Source organism: Orbicella franksi, chromosome 4, assembly GCF_964199315.1.
Source record: "Orbicella franksi chromosome 4, jaOrbFran1.1, whole genome shotgun sequence".
NCBI classification, from domain to species: Eukaryota; Metazoa; Cnidaria; class Anthozoa; order Scleractinia; family Merulinidae; genus Orbicella; species Orbicella franksi.
This window is the reverse complement of record NC_138148.1, coordinates 25933225-25947300: the sequence shown is the minus strand read 5'-3', so window position 1 is coordinate 25947300 and position 14076 is coordinate 25933225. Positions and strand designations below refer to the sequence as shown.

At 37.7% G+C, this 14076-nt stretch overlaps 1 protein-coding gene across 19 annotated transcripts in view; it reads right to left on the bottom strand.

Moving 5' to 3' along the window:
- Positions 1–11717, bottom strand: part of LOC145485104 (uncharacterized) — a 41509-nt gene extending 29792 nt beyond the window's left edge. For 2 of the 19 annotated variants that reach the window (XM_081463776.1, XM_081463777.1), the window contains exons 1-4: positions 8659–9363; positions 6375–6432; positions 5288–5360; positions 1414–4831 (exon numbers count right to left, since the gene is read on the bottom strand). The gene's annotated coding sequence lies outside the window, so the exon portion shown is untranslated. Of the gene's footprint in view, positions 1–195; positions 225–1413; positions 4832–5287; positions 5361–5448; positions 5475–6374; positions 6433–6837; positions 7344–8658; positions 9364–9635; positions 10918–10964 lie in introns of those variants that run through there. The other 17 variants (XM_081463761.1, XM_081463758.1, XM_081463760.1 and 14 more) reach the window with 17 other exon arrangements.
- Positions 11718–14076: the final 2359 nt, after the last annotated feature.

Sequence of the window (14076 nt, the reverse complement as noted above, 5' to 3'; positions counted from 1 at the left end):
ATTTTAAATCCAGAGGCTTACTTCTATTACTTTTCCATTTCCCCAACCAAAGCGCCTTCGTTTTCTTTACATTTAAGGACAGGCCAGCAATTCGTTCGAAATCCCCAACAATTTTCAAGGCCATTTCTAAAGATTCTATGTCCGCATTGAATAGAGTTGTATCATCAGCGAATTGGGACAGCTTGATTTCCTTACCGAAGACTTTGATTCCTCTCACGTTGGAATCCTGACGTATCTTATTTGAGAGTACCTCTGCAGAAAGAATAAACAAATAAGGGGAGAGTGGGCAACCTTGTCGAACTCCTTTTGATGGTTTAAACCAACTGGTTATAAAACCATTGTTTTGAACCGCACTTTCTGTGTTCGTGTAGAATATCTTAATCCAGCGCTTGATGTCACTACCAAAGTTAAAATGGTCTAAAGTTTTCATTATAAAGGGCCATTCAATCGAATCAAAAGCTTTACGGAAGTCTAGGGAGGTTAGAATGCCAGGTAAGTTTTGTAGATTCGTATATTCCATTATGTCACTTATAAGTCGGATATTTTCCCCAATGTATCTCCCTTTTACGAAGCCTGTTTGGTCAGAGTGGATAAGGTTTGGTAGTGTCGGTTCAATGCGTTTTGCTATTGCTTTTGCTGCTATTTTAAGATCAACATTAAGCAAAGTAATCGGTCTCCAGTTTGAAAGATCTAGGAGTGATCCGTCTTCTTTCGGAACTAAAGTAATTATTCCCCTTCGTTGTGAAATGGAGACTTCACCTTTCTCGTGCGCTTCGTTAAAACTTGCTATTAAATCGTTTCCTAAAAGATCGAAAAAATAGGTATAAAATTCAACGGTAAATCCATCTTCCCCCGGTGCTTTATCATTCTGAAAGGTTTCTAGTATCTTTTTGCATTCTTCCTACGTAAGTGGACCCTCCAAGGTTCCTTGCACGTCCTCTGAAAGCTTAGGCGAGTCAACATTTTCAGTAAATGTGTCATAAGCTGTTTCAGAAAAGGTTAAATCCGAGGTATATAGGTTTCTATAATAATCTTCAATTTGCTCTAGAATCAGTGTCTCGTTGCGCGTAATAGAATCATTTTGTAATCGAAGTTCACTGATAGTTTTTTTGTTGTAATTACTTTTTTCAAGATTGAAAAAATACTTTGTTGGGCGTTCACCATTTTCTATCCAGGGGCCCAGGATGCTGCCCTAAGGTTATCAAGTGATCAGTGTCGCAATTTCTGGATATTTTATACATATTACAGAGTAACGTTGAGAAAAAAACATACACAACAGTAGTATTTTTAAATATTAAGCAAAATTTGAATACTTCATTGCCCACAAGAAACCAGATCTAAAATACAGACGATGCATATGGACTCAAAATGCGTCAACAAAGATTATTTATCTATCATGTATCGAATACGTACCTCAGCTCAGACCTTCACCTCAGCTGATCAGACAGAAAACTATGATTCAGATGGTCTCATATGACTTACTAGCCTATGGGGAACAGATTACAGCAATTACTACACGAGTCGTTGAGAAACATTGGAAACGTCTGAGTTTCCGCGTCGACTAGGCCCCTCACCGTGTATGATAGAAAATGACGGAAAGCAAAACCAAAAGTTCAATTACAAATAATCAAATAGGGAATTTTCCCACATTCCACACATTCCCATGAAAGATCAGCGCATCTGGCTCGTGACCTCATGATATTATTATGGCTTGTACACGTGATCAATAGCTAGTGTAAGAGAAAGGATTCGAAAGTCCCCTGTATGTTAATTACTTGATCACTTGGTAGTTTTGGTTAGTTTTTCATCTTTGATTACGAATACAACTTTATTGCGCAAGTATATAAACACCAAATGACTATCAGCTACATGTATGTCAATCCTTGACACATCCTGTCTGGTTCCCCTTGTACTTGTTTTTCCACGCTGCTCAGAAGAGCTGTAAAGAGAGCTTCCTCGCAAGCTACTTCGTGAATATCACAGAAACTCCTACAACAGTGAAATTCTATCACAGTTTACTGTTTTCTGTCAGGCTCTTTGTTTTTCACACTTGATTACTTTTCAGGATATATCGTGCCAATGAGCAATTCTCAGTCACCGGCGAGTAACGTGGTCAACAAAATACACATAAACACGGCTAAAAGTCGAATACACGACATAGCTCCATTAAGATCACCAAACTTGCCTCCTTCCCCTTTGAAATACAGACAGTCGCCCTTTGAGAATTAACTAAACTAAGAGACAGTTGAATATCCGGGTATAAAGTAGAGTTGATATGGGAAATTGAATGACCTTCAATGAACTTCAGTGGTTGCTTTCGCAATTTGTGGACATATGACTGAGCAACGTTGTAGGAAAAAAAAATTATACAACAGCAGTATTTTTCACAATTAAGCAAAATTTGAACAGTTCATTCCCCACGAGATCTAAAATACAGACAGTACATATGGAAATAAAATTCGTCAAAGTTTAAACATATGCCGCGTAACGAATGCTTACCTCAGACTTTCATCTAAGCTGATCAGACAGAAAACTATGATTCAGATGGCTCGGTAGCCTATGGAGAAAAGTTTACCGCAATTAAATTTGAAATATTTGAACAGTTGGAGTCTCTGAATGGAAGAACTTCTGCGCACCTTACCTTACCGTGTGTTGGGACATGACAAAAAGTGAAACAGAAAATTGAATAACTAATTAAATCGGGAGGGGGGTTCCCCTCATTTCATGCATAACTGGACTATAAATTATTTTTCGACTTTTCGTGAAGCACGTTGTTTATGCTTAAGTTTATATGTAGACAGAGTTGGCAAGTATGAGAGCTGAGCAGTTTCTTTTCATTATATAATTAAAACATTTAAATATGAACAGTTCATACCCCACCATAAACCAGATCTAAAATACGAACAATACATATGGATTCAAAATGCGTCAACAAAGATTAAACATATGTCGTATCGAATACCTACCTCAGACCTTCACCTCAGCTGATCAGACAGAAAACTATGATTCAGATGACTCGGTAGCCAATGGAGAAAAGATTACAGCAATTACTATACGAGACTGGAAACGTCTGAGTTTCTGAAGAGACTAAACTTCTGCACAACCAACCTTACGAGCATTGCGAAACGACTAAATGTGAAATCAAAAGTTGATTTACAAAAACCATCATCAAAGAGGGGGTTTCCCTTATTCCATACATGAGAGATCAGTGCATTGATATGGTTTGTGATCTCATAATATTAACCTGACTTGCACAAGCGATCAATAGTGTAGACGGAAAGGGACATAAGTCGCCCGTATGTTAGTTGCTTGATTAGTTTCTTTGCACTTGTTGGTATTTTTAGTCAGTCTTTCATCTTTGATTACGAATACAACCTTATTTTCAAATTATGTAAATGCCAAATGACTGAAAGCGAAAGCAAAATTTGAATTACAAATAATGAAATAGGGGTTTTTCCCTCATTCATGAGAGATCAGCGCATTTGGCTCGTGACCTCATAATAATAATCTGGCTTGTACAAGTGATCAATAGTGTAACACAAAAGGAAAAAGGTCGCCTGAATGTTAGTTGCTGACTTCCTTTGAACTTGTTGGTATTTTTAGTCAGTTGCTCAACCTTGATTAGGAATACACTCTTATTGTCAAACTTTTAAACACCACACGACTGACAGTGACAGCTATTTCACTCCCTTCCCTCCACCCCTGTTCAGAAGAGCTGGAAATACAGCTTCCTCCCTGGCTATTTTACAAATATCACCGACTCCCCTGCAACAGCGAAAGACTATCGCAGTTTACTGTTTTCTTTCAGACTTTTTTTCACACTTGATTACTTTTAAGGATATATCGTGACAATGAGCAATTCTCAGTCACTAGTGAGTAACGTCACGAACAAAATTACACATAAACACCACTAAAGTTCAAATAAAGGACATAGCTCCACTAAGATCACCTAACTTGCCTCCTTCCCCTTTCAAATACAAACAGTCGCCCTTTGAGAAAATTAATGGACAGACTAAGAAACAATTGAATATTCTGCTATAAAGTTGATTTTGATACGGGAAGTTCAATGACCCTCAAATGGCTTCAGTAATATCAAGTGGTCCCTTTCCCAATTTCTGGATGTGAAATCAGTATGTGAAAGAGTAACGTTGTAGAAAAAACACATACTACAGCATCATTTTTAACCATTAGGCAAATATGAACTTTTCATTGCCCACGAGAAAACAGATCTAAGATACAGACAATGCGTATGGATTCAAAATGCGTCAACAAAGGTTATGCATCTATTATGTATCGAATATCTACCTCAGACGTTCAACTCAGGTGACCAGATAGGAAACTATGATTCAGATGACCCGGTAGCCTATGGAAAAAAGTTCTCAGCAAAACGCTTGAAAAGTTGGAGTTTCTAAATCGAAAAACTTTTGCGCAACTTACTTCAGCGTGTGTCCGACTACAGCACAAAGTGAAACAGGAAGTTGAATAACAAGTAATTAAATAGGGGGGTTCCCCTTATGCATAACTAAACTATTGATGATTTTTCGACTTTCGTGAAGCACGTTGTTTATGCTTAAGTTTATATCCCGACAAATTTTTAAGTCTGAGAGCTTAGCAGTCTCTTTTCATGAGATAAGTAAAGCAGTTTTAATTATTAAGAAAAACTTAAACAGTTCATTCCCTAAGAGAAACCAGATCTGAATACAGTCGTCGACAATACCTGTGGATGCAAAACGCGTCAACAAAGATTAAACATATGTCGTTTCTTATACCTACCTCAGAGCTTCGCATCAGCTGATCAGACAGAAAACTATGGTTGAAATGACTCGGTAGCCTATATAGAAAAGATTACAGCAATTACCGCATGGTTTGTCGAGAAATATTGGAAAAGTCGAAGTTTCTGAGAAGACGAAAGTTCTGCCGTAAGATCGCCTAACTTGCCTCCTTTCCCTTTGAAAAACACACAGTCGCCCTTTGAAAAATGAATACGAAACAATTGAATATTCGGGTATCAAGTTGAGGCCGGAAAGCATGTTTGATACGGGAAGTTCAATGACCTTCAATAAACTTCAGTGTTATCAAGTGATCGGTGTCGCAATTTCTGGATATTTTATACATATGACAGAGTACCGTTGAGAAAAAAACATACACAACAGCAGCATTTTTAAATATTAAGCAAAATTTGAATACTTCATTGCCCACAAGAAACCAGATCTAAAATACAGACGATGCATATGGACTCAAAATGCGTCAACAAAGATTATGCATCTATTATGTATCGCATACGTACCTAAGCTCAGACCTTCACCTCAGCTGATCAAACAGAAAACTATGATTCAGATGGTCTCATATGACTTACTAGCCTATGGAGAACAGATTACAGCAATTATTACACGAATCGTTGAGAAACATTGAAAAAGTCTGAGTTTCTGCGTCGACTAGGCCCCTCACCGTGTATGATAGAAAATAACGGAAAGCGAAACCTAAAGTTGAATTACAAATAATCAAATAGGGAATTTTCCCTCATTCCATGAAAGATCAGCGCATCTGGCTCGTGACCTCATAATATTAATCTGGCTTGTACACGTGATCAATAGCTAGTGTAAGAGAAAGGATTCGAAAAGTCCCCTGTAGGTTAATAACTTGATCACTTGGTAGTTTTGGTTAGTTTTTCATCTTTGATTACGAATACAACTTTATTGCGCAAGTATATAAACACCAAATGACTATCAGCTACATGTATGTCAATCCTTGACACATCCTGTGTTATTCCCCTTGAACTTCTTTCTCCACGCTACTCAGAAGAGCTGTAAAAACAGCTTCCTCGCAAGTTACTTCGTGATTATCACAGAAACTCCTACAACAACGAAATTCTATCACAGTTTACTGTTTTCTGTCAGGCTCTTTGTTTTTCACACTTGATTACTTTTGACGATATATCGTGCCAACGAGCAATTTTCAGTCACCGGCGAGTAACGTGGTCAACAAAATACACATAGACACCGCTAAAAGTCGAATACACGACATAGCTCCACTAAGATCACCTAACTTGCCTCCTTCCCCTTTGAAATACAGACAGTCGCCCTTTGAGAATTAACTAAACTAAGAAACAGTTGAATATCCGGTTATAAAGTTGAGTTGATATGGGAAGTTGAATGACCTTCAATGAACTTCAGTGATATCGAGTGGTTGCTTTCGCAATTTGTGGACATATGACTGAGTAACGTTGTAGGAAAAAAAATTTATACAACAGCAGTATTTTTCACAATTAAGCAAAATTTGAACAGTTCATTCCCCACGAGATCTAAAATACAGACAGTACATATGGAAATAAAATTCGTCAAAGTTTAAACATATGTCGTGTAACGAATGCTTACCTCAGACCTTCAGCTAAGCTGATCAGACAGAAAACTATGATTCAGATGGCTCAGTAGCCTATGGAGAAAAGTTTACAGCAATTAAATTTGAAATATTTGAACAGCTGGAGTCTCTGAATGGAGGAACTTCTGCGCACCTTCCCTTACCGTGTGTTGGGACATGACAAAAAGTGAAACAGAAAGTTGAATAACTAATTAAATCGGGAGGGGGGTTCCCCTCATTTCATGCATAACTGGACTATAAATTATTTTTCGACTTTTCGTGAAGCACGTTGTTTATGCTTAAGTTTATATGTAGACAGTATGCAAGTATGAGAGCTTAGCAGTTTCTTTTCATTATATAATTAAAACATTTAAATATGAACAGTTCATAACCCACCAAAAACCAGATCTAAAATACAAATAATACATATGGATTCAAAATGCGTCAACAAAGATTAAAAATATATGTCGTATCGAATACCTGCCTCAGACCTTCACCTCAGCTGATCAGACAGAAAACTATGATTCAGATGACTCGGTAGCCAATGGAGAAAAGATTACAGCAATTACTACACGAGACTGGAAACGTCTGAGTTTCTGAAGAGACTAAACTTCTGCGCAACCAACCTTACGAGCATTGCGAAACGACTAAATGTGAAATCAAAAGTTGATTTACAAAAACAATAATCAAAGAGGGGGTTTCCCTTATTCCATACATGAGAGATCAGCGCAGTGATATGGCTTGTGATCTCATAATATTAACCTGACTTGCACAAGCGATCAATAGTGTAGGCGGAAAGGGACATAAGTCTCCTGTATGTTAGTTGCTTGATTAGTTTCTTCGCACTTGTTGGTATTTTTAGTCAGTCTTTCATCTTTGATTACGAATACAACCTTGTTTTCAAATTATGTAAATGCCAAATGACTGAAAGCGAAACCAAAATTTGAATTACAAATAATGAAATAGGGGTTTTTCCCTCATTCATGAGAGATCAGCGCATCTGGCTTGTGACCTCATAATAATAATCTGGCTTGTACACGTGATCAATAGTGTAACACAAAGGGACAAAAGAACGCCTGAATGTTACTTGCTGACTTCCTTTGCACTTGTTGGTATTTTTAGTCAGTTGCTCAACCTTGATTAGGAGTACACCCTTATTGTCAAACTATTTAAACACCACACGACTGACAGTGACAGCTATTTCACTCCCTTCCCTCCACCCCTGTTCAGGAGAGCTGAAAATACAGCTTCCTCCCTGGCTATTTTACAAATATCACCGAATCCCCTTCAACAGCAAAAGACTATCGCAGTTTACTGTTTTCTTTCAGACTTTTTTTCACACTTGATTACTTTTAAGGATATATCGTGACAATGAGCAATTCTCAGTCACTAGTGAGTAACGTCATGAACAAAAATACACATAAACACCACTAAAATTCAAATAAAGGACATAGCTCCACTAAGATCACCTAACTTGCCTCCTTCCCCTTTCAAATACAAACAGTCGCCCTTTGAGAAAATTAATAGACAGACTAAGAAACAATTGAATATTCTGCTATAAAGTTGATTTTGATACGGGAAGTTCAATGACCCTCAAATGGCTTCAGTAATATCAAGTGGTCGCTTTCCCAATTTCTGGATGTGAAATCAGTATGTGAAAGAGTAACGTTGTAGAAAAAACACATACTACAGCATCATTTTTAACCATTAGGCAAATATGAACTTTTCATTGCCCACGAGAAAACAGATCTAAGATACAGACAATGCGGATGGATTCAAAATGCGCCGTCAACACGTGAAGGTTATGCATCTATTATGTATCGAATATCTACCTCAGACGTTCAACTCAGGTGACCAGATAGAAAACTATGATTCAGATGACTCGGTAGCCTATGGAAAAAAGTTCTCAGCAAAACACTTGAAAAGTTGGAGTTTCTAAATCGAAAAACTTTTGCGCATCTTACTTCACCGTGTGTCCGACTACAGCACAAAGTGAAACAGGAAGTTGAATAACAAGTAATTAAATAGGGGGGTTCCCCTTATGCATAACTAAACTATTGATGATTTTTCGACTTTCGTGAAGCACGTTGTTTATGCTTAAGTTTATATCCCGACAAATTTTTAAGTCTGAGAGCTTAGCAGTCTCTTTTCATGAGATAAGTAAAGCAGTTTTAATTATTAAGAAAAACTTAAACAGTTCATTCCCTAAGAGAAACCAGATCTGAAATACAGACGTCGACAATACCTGTAGATTCAAAATGCGTCAACAAAGATTAAACATATGTCGTTTCTTATACCTACCTCAGAGCTTCGCATCAGCTGATCAGACAGAAAACTATGGTTGAAATGACTCGGTAGCCTATATAGAAAAGATTACAGCAATTACCGCATGGTTTGTCGAGAAATATTGGAAAAGTCGAAGTTTCTGAGAAGACGAAAGTTCTGCCGTAAGATCACCTAACTTGCTTCCTTCCCCTTTGAAATACAGACAGTCGCCCTTTGAGAATTAACTAAACTAAGAGACAGTTGAATATCCGGGTATAAAGTTGAGTTGATGTGGGAAGTTGAATGACCTTCAATGAACTTCAGTGATATCGAGTGGTTGCTTTCGCAATTTGTGGACATTAAATTCATATGACTGAGTAACGTTGTAGGAAAAAAAATTTATACAACAGCAGTATTTTTCACAATTAAGCAAAATTTGAACAGTTCATTCCCCACGAGATCTAAAATACAGACAGTACATATGGAAATACAATTCGTCAAAGTTTAAACATATGTTGCGTAACGAATGCTTACCTCAGACCTTCAGCTAAGCTGATCAGACAGAAAACTATGATTCAGATGGCTCGGTAGCCTATGGAGAAAAGTTTACAGCAATTAAATTTGAATTGTTTGAACAGTTGGAGTTTCTGAATGGAAGAACTTCTGCGCACCTTACCTTACCGTGTGTTGGGACACGACAGAAAGTGAAACAGAAAGTTGAATAACAAATGAAATCGGGAAGAGGGGGGGGGGGGGGGGTGCTCCCCGCATTTCATGCGTAACTGGACTATAAATGATTTTTGGACTTTGGTGAAGCACGTTGTTTATGCTTAAGGTTATATCTCGACAGAGTTTGCAAGTATGAGAGCTTAGCAGTTTCTTTTCATTATATAATTAACGCATTTAAATATGAACAGTTCATAACCCACCAAAAACCAGATCTAAAATACAAATAATACATATGGATTCAAAATGCGTCAACAAAGATTAAAAATATATGTCGTATCGAATACCTGCCTCAGACCTTCACCTCAGCTGATCAGACAGAAAACTATGATTCAGATGACTCGGTAGCCAATGAAGAAAAGATTACAGCAATTACTACACGAGACTGGAAACGTCTGAGTTTCTGAAGGGACTAAACTTCTGCGCAACCAACCTTACGAGCATTGCGAAACGACTAAATGTGAAATCAAAAGTTGATTTACAAAAACCATCATCAAAGAGGGGGTTTCCCTTATTCCATACATGAGAGATCAGTGCATTGATATGGCTTGTGATCTCATAATATTAACCTGACTTGCACAAGCGATCAATAGTGTAGGCGGAAAGGGACATAAGTCGCCCGTATGTTAGTTGCTTGATTAGTTTCTTCGCACTTGTTGGTATTTTTAGTCAGTCTTTCATCTTTGATTACGAATACAACCTTATTTTCAAATTATGTAAATGCCAAATGACTGAAAGCGAAACCAAAATTTGAATTACAAATAATGAAATAGGGGTTTTTCCCTCATTCATGAGAGATCAGCGCATCTGGCTCGTGACCTCATAATAATAATCTGGCTTGTACACGTGATCAATAGTGTAACACAAAGGGACAAAAGAACGCCTGAATGTTACTTGCTGACTTCCTTTGCACTTGTTGGTATTTTTAGTCAGTTGCTCAACCTTGATTAGGAATACACCCTTGTTGTCAAACTATTTAAACACCACACGACTGACAGTGACAGCTATTTCACTCCCTTCCCTCCACCCCTGTTCAGAAGATCTGTAAATACAGCTTCCTCCCTGGCTAATTTGCAAATATCACCGAATCCCCTTCAACAGCGAAAGACTATAGCAGTTTACTGTTTTCTTTCAGACTTTTTTTTTCCACTCGATTACTTTTAAAGATATACCTTGACAATGAGCAATTCTCAGTCACTAGTGAGTAACGTCATGAACAAAAATACACATAAACACGGTTAGATTTTAAATAAAGGACATAGCTCCACTAAGATCACCTAACTTGCCTCCTACCCCTTTGAAATACAGACAGTCGCCCTTTGAGAAATAAATAGACTAAGAAACAATTGAATATTCTGCTATAAAGTTGGTTTTGATACGGGAAGCTCAATGACCTTCAACGGCTTCAGTAATATCGAGTGGTCGCTTTCGCAATTTCTGGATATGAAATATATGTAACAGAGTAACGTTGTAGAAAGAATACATACTACAGCAGCATTTTTAACCATTAGGCAAAATATGAACGTTTCATTCCCCACGAGAAAACAGATCTAAAGTACAGAAAATGCATATGGATTCAAAATAGATTATGCATCTATTATGCATCGAATACCTACCGCAGACCTTCACCTCAGCTGACCAGATAGAAAACTATGATTCAGATGACTCGGTAGCTTATGGAAAAAAGTTCACAGCAATTATAACAGGGGCCATAATCGGGGACGGAGTCCGTAAGTCTCGGGTTTCGCGCGCATCTATGATATGGGACAATTTTTCTATTTTTAGAACAAATTGCGCCATCCTGACGTCATATATCCGCGCGGATTCACGCACATGTCAGGGGCTCTCGCGTGGATATTGTTACGTTGCGTGATCAAATGGTGAGAGTTGAGAGATTCTCTTACGTATTTTTCACAGCGATGGCAGGAAATAAGGCAGGGAATACGAACCAGGGCGCTTATAGGTAGTTTTATGCTCTGAGCTAACGGAAAAGGTGGATTTTTCAGGGTCGAAAACAAGACTTCAATCTCGCGCTGGGAATGAATAATAACATCTGCTACTCATGTTTTTGCGTTTGTTCTGACTTAAGAATATAGCAAGAAAACTCTCTACTCTGGTATCGAGTTAATTTGTGAGTTTCTCAGACAATGGTTAATCATAACCAAAACCTGTTTTGATGGTTTCTTATTGTTTCTGCTTGTTTGGTGAGTTTGCAAAAGTTTTTGAAAGGACAGTGTGACGCGTACAATGAGCTCATTTGCATGGTACAGCTCGTGCACTTTCCAGTCCGAGTCGCTGTTTTCAACTGTCAACAAATCTTGACAAAGATTTCTTTCGTTATCTTTTGTGCTGAGATGCTGCAACAAATTTCACGAACGCAAAAAAGGCTACTAACATCTTGTGTGTTTTTTCAACATAAGCATAGTGAAGTTTTACTTTGCGAAAATGAAAATAGACAAGGAGTTTTGATAACTCGATCAACAAAATCGAAATCGTTATTACAAGTGGATTAAAGAAAGCGTCATCGTAACTTTGCTGATTATTTCTGCCTTATTCACATATTTTCAGCTAAGCTTTTAATATGTTCTCAAACATTTATCAATCTTAAACATATTTAAAAACTATAGAACTATTGTTTGAGTTCGATGTACGCTTTCACACGAAAGAGCGGCGGAAGTACAATTTTCATGTTTACTGACTGTACAAAACATGCATCGGCGGGCGCTCTCATTCATCGACAACAGAGAATTTACTGGATTTTTACACGAATAAAACTGAGCAGTATCTACGGACGTAAAGTTATTATCCCTTGATGAAACATGAGGCGTTGCTTACAATTCAAGCGAAACTCAAACTAGCAATTATTTTATTTTAGTTTTCGGTCGCGATAGACTGACAAATTCCTCGCAAGCGTGTGGTTAGAGGAGCTAGGAAACTATGAAGTCCTGAAGCTCTGCTATATCTAAATATATCCAGTTGGTTTTTTGCAGTGTAATGGAAAAGCTGTTAATCTTCAACATATGTGAAATTTAAAGTGGAGTAATGTACAGTTCATGTGAAAGAAGCATCCTTCGGAACACAACTTGGTCAGCGATATATATAAGCTTACAGCGGAACATACCTAACTTCGACACTGTCTTACTTCACTCAAACTGGAGCAGCTTACGACGAAAATACTTAAGCAAAATTCCAACAGACGTAAACGCGTTGAGTTGTGGGCCAAAAACGTGAAAAATTTCGGGAATTTCGGACGCCATTTCCCCCGCGCGACATCCGCAAAAATCCTCGCAGCATGTACGCGCGTGTGCCGCAGGTGATGGCCCAATTTGTTCTAAAAATAGAGTTATTGTCCCATATCATGGGGACAACCCCAATACTTGAAATGGCGCGCGCTTACGGTCTCCGTCCCCGATTATGGCTCCTGATTATAATTAAAACACTTGAAAAGTTGGAGTTTCTAAATCGAAAAACTTTTGCGCAACTTACCTTACCGTGTGTCCGACTACAGCACAAAGTGAAACAGGAAGTTGAATATTAAGTAATTTAAAACTCTGAAGGCCCTAGCGAAGTTTTAAATAAGCGCTTTGGATTCGTAACTGCGCACTGTTTTCCCATCAGCATAAATGTTTTTGTCGGTTATACTGATATCAGTTCTTGCCGCCTACAGTACCTTAAAACGTCTAGGCGTCTTAACTCAAAAAATCTAAATTTTCACTAAATTAATGATACAGACAGATAACGTTTAGCAATTTACTTTTATCTTACCTTGCTCAGTTTCTTGTAAACGACTAAGTGAAGGCACATGTCCACGTCATTTCAACTTTCCTTTCAAGGCGCGTGATTATCTCCGTGGGAATTGACACTCTGATGTTCCTTTTTGGTTTGGCGATGTACGTTTGTTATTTGCATGTTTTCAGAGCATTCCACTGACTTAAAATACCCACCCTTAACATCGCCTGTAGCTTCTTCTACAACTCCAAAAGCGGCTTGTCTTAAGTTTCCAGATGTATTGAATGTCGTTATTTTTCTTATGGAGGCTCTGAATCCATCTCAAGATATATGCATCGGTGTTTTTCCGGGTACTGTTTAATTACGTTAGCGGTATCAGCATTGTGAAAACAATGAAAAAATAAAAACAACAAAAAAAGGGTGGTGAAATACTGAGTAAAATTAAATGTATCGCTGGTTATTAATTCATTATTTTTTTTGTTTAATTAATGAAATTATGATAACCAACTAAAGCCTGATATTTGTCAAAAGACAAAATCCTAGGATAAGCTACTTAGACTTACAGACCTATAAATTGAATTGCATAAAAGAAGACAATTTCCTCATTTAAACTGCAATTTGATGCAGAAAACCACCGTTGTCCAGCCGCCAATGCCCGTGATGTGAACCGCCAAACCAAAACTAATGATGTCAAATTATAAATAAATTTCTGCAAATGTAACTTGTAGACTTACTATTTTAAAAAAGCTGAATCGTGTATGCAGCTTTGTAACTATTGGTTTCTTGAAAAACTTCACCGTTATAAGAGTCGGGCTTCTTACAGTATATGATAGCAAACGAGGTATTAATTCTTTTTCCCTTTGTTTCCTGTTTTATTTTACGGCGACATGATCTAAATTGCTTTCGATCATTTTTTCTATAAAGGAATTGTTTGAGCAACCTTGATGCTTCTGCTTGGTTTCGTGATGTGCGTTTGTGTGCATATTTTTGGAGCATTCC